Consider the following 6,433-nt stretch of genomic DNA (forward strand, 5'->3'; position numbering starts at 1 on the left):
ATCTTTTAAAATAATTTTCAAAACATATCTTTTAAAATTGTTTTCAAATCATATCTTCTCAATCACATTTTTTTTAAAACCAATCATATATTCTCAACCACATCTTTTTCAAAATAGTTTTTAATCAAATCTTTTTGACTTCTAATTTCAAATCTTTTTCAAAAATCACTTGATTTCTCCTCCAACTTCAATTTTCGAAAATTATCAATCAATTTTTCAAAATATTTTTTTAAAATTTTCTTAATTTAATTTTCGAAAATCCTCTTCCCTCTCTCTCACATCCTTTTATTTATGGAGTACTACTCCTTCTTAATGCACAATTCGAACTCTATCTCATCAAGTTCGAATTCTTCTACCTTCTTTCTTCTATTTTTCTTTTCCTCTGACACTTTAAGGAATCTCTATACTGTGACATAGAGGATTCCACATTTTTCTTTTTCTCTTCTCTTTCATATGAGCAGGAGCAGAGACAAAGGCATTCTTGTTGAAGCTGACCCTGAACCTGAGAGAACCTTGAAGCGAAAGCTAAGAGAAGCTAAAGCACAACTCTCTGTTGAGGACCTGACCGAATTCTTCAAGGAAGAAGAACCCATGGCAGCCGAAAACAACAACAATGCCAACAATGCAAGGAAGGTGCTGGGTGACTTCACTGCACCTACTCCTGATTTCTATGGGAGAAGCATCTCTATCCCTGCCATTGGAGCAAACAACTTTGAGCTTAAGCCTCAATTAGTTTCTCTAATGCAACAGAATTGCAAGTTCCATGGACTTCCAATGGAAGATCCTCATCAGTTCTTAGCTGAATTCTTGCAAATTTGTGACACAGTCAAGACTAATGGGGTTGACCCTGAGGTCTATAGACTGATGCTATTCCCTTTTGCTGTAAGAGACAGAGCTAGAATATGGTTGGATTCTCAACCTAAAGAAAGCCTGGACTCTTGGAAAAAGCTAGTCAATGCCTTCTTGGCAAAGTTCTTTCCACCTCAAAGATGGAGTAAGCTTAGAGTGGAAGTCCAAACCTTCAGACAGAAGGATGGAGAATCCCTCTATGAAGCTTGGGAAAGATACAAACAATTAATCAGAAGATGTCCCTCAGACATGCTTTCTGAATGGAGCATCATAGGCATTTTCTATGATGGTCTCTCTGAACTATCCAAGATGTCTTTGGATAGCTCTGCTGGAGGATCTCTTCATCTGAAGAAGACGCCTGCAGAGGCTCAAGAGCTAATTGAAATGGTTGCAAATAACCAATTCATGTACACTTCTGAAAGGAATCCTGTGAACAATGGGACTAGTCAGAAGAAAGGAGTTCTTGAGATTGACACTCTGAATGCCATACTGGCTCAGAACAAGATATTGACTCAACAAGTCAATTTGATTTCTCAAAGTCTGTCTGGAATGCAAAATGCACCTGGCAGTGCTAAGGAAGCTTCATCTGAGGAAGAAGCCTATGATCCTGAGAACCCTTCAATGGAAGAGGTAAATTACCTAGGAGAACCCTATGGAAACACCTATAATTCTTCATGGAGAAATCAACCAAATTTCTCATGGAAGAATCAAGAGAGACCTCAACAAGGTTTCAATAATAATGGTGGAAGAAACAGGCTTGGCAATAACAAACCTTTTCCATCATCTTCTCAGCAACAGACAGAGAGTTCTAAGCAGAGTACTTCTGACTTAGCAACAATAGTCTCTGATCTAATAAAGACCACTCAAAGTTTCATGAATGAAACAAGGTCCTCCATCAGAAATTTGGAAGGACAAGTGGGTCAGCTGAGCAAGAAAGTTACTGAACTCCCTCCTAGTACTCTCCCAAGTAATACAGAAGAAAATCCAAAAGGAGAGTGCAAGGCCATAAACATGGCCGAATATGGAGAGGAAAGAGAGGAGGTGGACGCCACTGAGGAAGACCTCAATGGGCGTGCACCAATCCCCTCTGAGTTCCCCAATGAGGAACCATGGGAATCCGAGTCTCAAAATGAGACCATAGAGATTCCATTGGACTTACTTCTGCCTTTCATGAGCTCTGATGAGTATTCTTCCTCTGAAGAGGATGAGTATGTCAATGAAGAGCAAGTTGCTAAATACCTTGGAGCAATCATGAAGCTAAATGACAAGTTATTTGGAAATGAGACTTGGGAAGATGAACTTCCCTTGCTCACCAAAGAACTGGATGACTTGTCTAGGCAGAAACTGCCTCAGAAGAGGCAGGATCCGGGGAAGTTTTCTATACCTTGTACCATAGGCACCATGACCTTCAAGAAGGCCTTGTGTGACTTAGGGTCAAGTGTAAACCTCATGCCCCTTTCTGTAATGGAGAAATTAGGGATCTTTGAGGTGCAAGCTGCAAAAATCTCACTAGAGATGGCAGACAACTCAAGAAAACAAGCCTATGGACTTGTAGAGGATGTTCTGGTAAAAGTTGAAGACCATTACATCCCTACTGATTTCGTAGTCCTAAAGACTGGGGAGTGCATGGATGAATCCATCATCCTTGGCAGACCCTTCCTAGCCACAGCAAGGGCTGTGATAGATGTTGATAGAGGAGAGTTGATCATTCAAGTGAATGAAGAATCCTTGGTGTTTAAGGCCCAAGGACATCCCTCTATCATCATGAAGAGGAAGCATGAAGAGCTTCTCTCAAAACAGAGCCAAGCAGAGCCCCCACAGTCAAACTCTAAGTTTGGTGTTGGGAGGCCACAACCAAACTCTAAGTTTGGTGTTGAACCCCCACAATCAAACTCTAAGTTTGGTGTTGAGGAGGTTCCAACACGGTTCTGAGTATTTCTGAGGCTCCATGAGAGTCCTCTGTCAAGCTAATGACATTAAAGAAGCGCTTGTTGGGAGGCAACCCAATGTTTTATAGTTAACTATTTTCTTTTGTTATTTTATCTTTTTTTTGTAGGTTGATGATCATAAGAAGACACAAAAACAATGAAAAAAGCAAAAACAGAATGAAAAACAGGAAGAAAAATAGCACACCCTGGAGGAAGATGCTGCTGGCGTTTAAACGCCAGTAAGCCTAGCAGTTGGGCGTTTAACGCCCAGTCTGGCACCATTCTGGGCGTTTAACGCCAGAAAGGGGCACCAGACTGGCGTTAAACGCCAGAAAAGGGCTAGAACCTGGCGTTAAATGCCAGGAATGGGCACCAGCCCGGCGTTTAACGCCAGAAATGGCTCAAAACGTGAATTTTGATGCCATTTGGTGCAGGGATGACTTTTCCTTGACACCACAGGATCTGTGGACCCCACAGGACCCCACCATCACTCTCTCTCTTCTTCCCCCATTCACCAATCACCTCAACACCTCTTCCCCAAAAACCCTTCACCTATCAAATCCCATCTTTCTCTTCACCACTCACATCCATCCTTCATAAAACCCCACCAACCTCACCCTTCAAATTCAAACCACTTTCCCTCCCAAACCCGCCCATAATGGCCGAACCATTACCCCCCCCTCTCTCCTATATATACCCTTCTTCAACCCTTCATTTTCACACAACCTAAACACCACTTCTCTCCCTCTTTGGCCGAACACACCACCATCTCCCTCTTCTTCATTTCTTCTTCTTCTACTCTCTTCTTTCTTCTTTTGCTCGAGGACGAGCAAACATTTTAAGTTTGGTGTGGTAAAAGCATTGCTTTTTGTTTTTCCATAACCATTTATGGCATCCAAGGCCGGAGAAACCTCTAAAAAGAGGAAAGGGAAGGCAAAAGCTTCCACCTCCGAGTCATGGGAGATGGATAGATTCCTCTCAAGGGTGCATCAAGTCCACTTCTATGAAGTTGTGGCCTTGAAGAAGGTGATCCCCGAAGTCCCCTTTTCACTCAAAAAGGGTGAATATCCGGAGATCCGCCATGAGATTCGAAGAAGAGGTTGGGAAGTACTTACCAACCCCATTCAACAAGTCGGAATCTTGATGGTTCAAGAGTTCTATGCCAATGCATGGATCACCAAGAACCATGACCAAAGTGTGAACCCGAATCCAAAGAACTATCTCACTATGGTTCGGGGGAAATACTTGGATTTTAGTCCGGAGAGTGTGAGGGTGGCGTTCAACTTGCCTATGATGCAAGGAGATGAGCATCCTTACACAAGAAGGGTCAACTTTGATCAAAGGTTGGACCAAGTCCTCACAATCATATGTGAAGAGGGCGCACAATGGAAGCAAGATTCAAGAGGAAAGCCGGTTCAATTGAGAAGGCATGACCTCAAGCCCGTGGCTAGAGGATGGTTAGAGTTCATACAACGCTCAATCATCCCCACTAGCAACCGGTCCGAAGTTACCATAGACCGGGCTATCATGATCCATAGCATCATGATTGGAGAAAAAGTGGAAGTTCATGAGGTCATAGCCCAAGAACTCTACAAGGTGGCGGATAAGTCCTCTACCTTAGCAAGGTTAGCCTTTCCTCACCTCATTTGTCACCTCTGTTGTTCAGTTGGAGTTGACATAGAAGGAGACATCCCCATTGATGAGGAAAAGCCCATCACCAAGAAAAGGATGGAGTACACAAGAGACCCCTCTCATCAAGAGATCCCTGAGATACCTCAAGGGATGCACTTTCCTCCACAAAACTATTGGGAGCAACTAAACACCTCCCTAGGAGAATTGAGTTCCAACATGGGACAACTAAGGGTGGAGCATCAAGAACACTCCATCATCCTTCATGAAATTAGAGAAGACCAAAGAATCATGAGGGAGGAGCAACAAAGACAAGGAAGAGACATTGAGGAGCTTAAGCACTCCATAGGATCTTCAAGAGCAAGAAAGAGCCGCCATCATTAAGGTGGACCCGTTCTTTGATTTCCTTGTTCTTTATTCTTCTGTTTTTTTTTCAATTTTTTATGCTTATGTTTATCCATGTTTGTGTCTTGTGATCATTAGTGTCTTAGTGTCTATGCCTTAAAGTTATGAATGTCCTATGAATCCATCACCTTTCTTGAATAAAAACGTGCTTAAATTGAAAAAGAAAAAGAATTGCATGAATTTTAAATTTTATAACAGTTTAATTATTTTGATGTGGTGGCATTACTTTTGTTCTCTGAATGTATGCTTAAACAGTGCATATGTCTTTTGAATTTGTGGTTCATGAATGTTAGCTCTTGAAAGAATGATGAAAAAGGAGACATGTTACTGAGGATCTGAAAAATCATTAAAAATGATTCTTGAAGCAAGAAAAAGCAGTGAATACAAAAAAAAAAGAGAAGGAAGCAAATGAAAAAAAAAACCGAAAGAAAAAAAAAAGAAAGAGAAAAAAAGAATAAAGTTGTGATCCAAGGCAATAAAAGTGTGCTTAAGAACCCTGGACACCTCTAATTGGGGACTTTAGCAAAGCTGAGTCACAATCTGAAAAGGTTCACCCAATTATGTGTCTGTGGCATGTATGTATCCGGTGGTAATACTGGAAGACAGAGTGCTTTGGGCCACGGCCAAGACTCAATAAGTAGCTGTGTTCAAGAATCATCATACTTAACTAGGAGAATCAATAACACTATCTGGATTCTGAGTTCCTAAAGAAGCCAATCATTCTGGATTTCAAAGGATAGAGTGAGATGCCAAGACTATTCAGAGGCAAAAAGCTAAAAGCCCCGCTCATCTAATTAATACTGATCTTCATAGATGTTTTTGGAGTTCATTGCATATTCTCTTCTTTTTATCTTATTTGATCTTCAGTTGCATGGGGACAAGCAACAATTTAAGTTTGGTGTTGTGATGAGCGGATAATTTATACACTTTTTGGCATTGTTTTTAGTATGTTTTTGGTATGATCTAGTTAGTTTTTAGTATATTTTTATTAGTTTTTAGTTAAAATTCACTTTTCTGGACATCACTATGAGTTTGTGTGTTTTTCTGTTATTTCAGGTATTTTCTGGCTGAAATTGAGGGACCTGAGCAAAAATCTGATTCAGAGACCAAAAAGGACTGCAGATGCTGTTGGATTTTGACCTCCCTGCACTCGAAGTGGATTTTCTGGAGCTACAGAAGCCCAATTGGCGCGCTCGCAACGGCGTTAGAAAGTAGACATCCTGGGCTTTCCAGCAATATATAATAGTCCATACTTTGCCCAAGATTTGATGGCCCAAACCGGCGTTCAAAGTCACCTCAAGAAATCCCAGCGTTAAACGCTGGAACTGGCACCCAAATGGGAGTTAAACGCCCAAACTGGCACCAAAGCTGGCGTTTAACTCCAAGAAGAGTCTCTACACGAAAAATGCTTCATTGCTCAGCCCAAGCACACACCAAGTGGGCCCGAAAGTGGATTTTTATGTCATTTACTCATTTCTGTACACCTTAGGCTACTAGTTTTCTATAAGTAGGACCTTTTACTATTGTATTAATCATCATCTGATCTTTGGAACCTTTTTCTTTAGATCTTTTGATCACTTTGGGAGGCTGGCCTCTCGGCCATGCCTAGACCTTGTTCTTAT

The 6,433-nt window shown here is 41.3% G+C and overlaps 1 non-coding gene across 1 annotated transcript; it reads right to left on the minus strand.

Annotated features, from left to right (window-relative positions):
* Positions 1-996: 996 nt before the first annotated feature.
* On the minus strand, positions 997-1,104 carry LOC130964424 (small nucleolar RNA R71). The gene has a single exon (XR_009080519.1). It is a non-coding gene; the product is annotated as a small nucleolar RNA R71 (small nucleolar RNA).
* Between the last annotated feature and the right edge of the window lie 5,329 nt (positions 1,105-6,433).

The sequence above is a fragment of the Arachis stenosperma genome, chromosome 2, assembly GCF_014773155.1.
Source record: "Arachis stenosperma cultivar V10309 chromosome 2, arast.V10309.gnm1.PFL2, whole genome shotgun sequence".
In the NCBI taxonomy this organism is placed as follows: domain Eukaryota; kingdom Viridiplantae; phylum Streptophyta; class Magnoliopsida; order Fabales; family Fabaceae; genus Arachis; species Arachis stenosperma.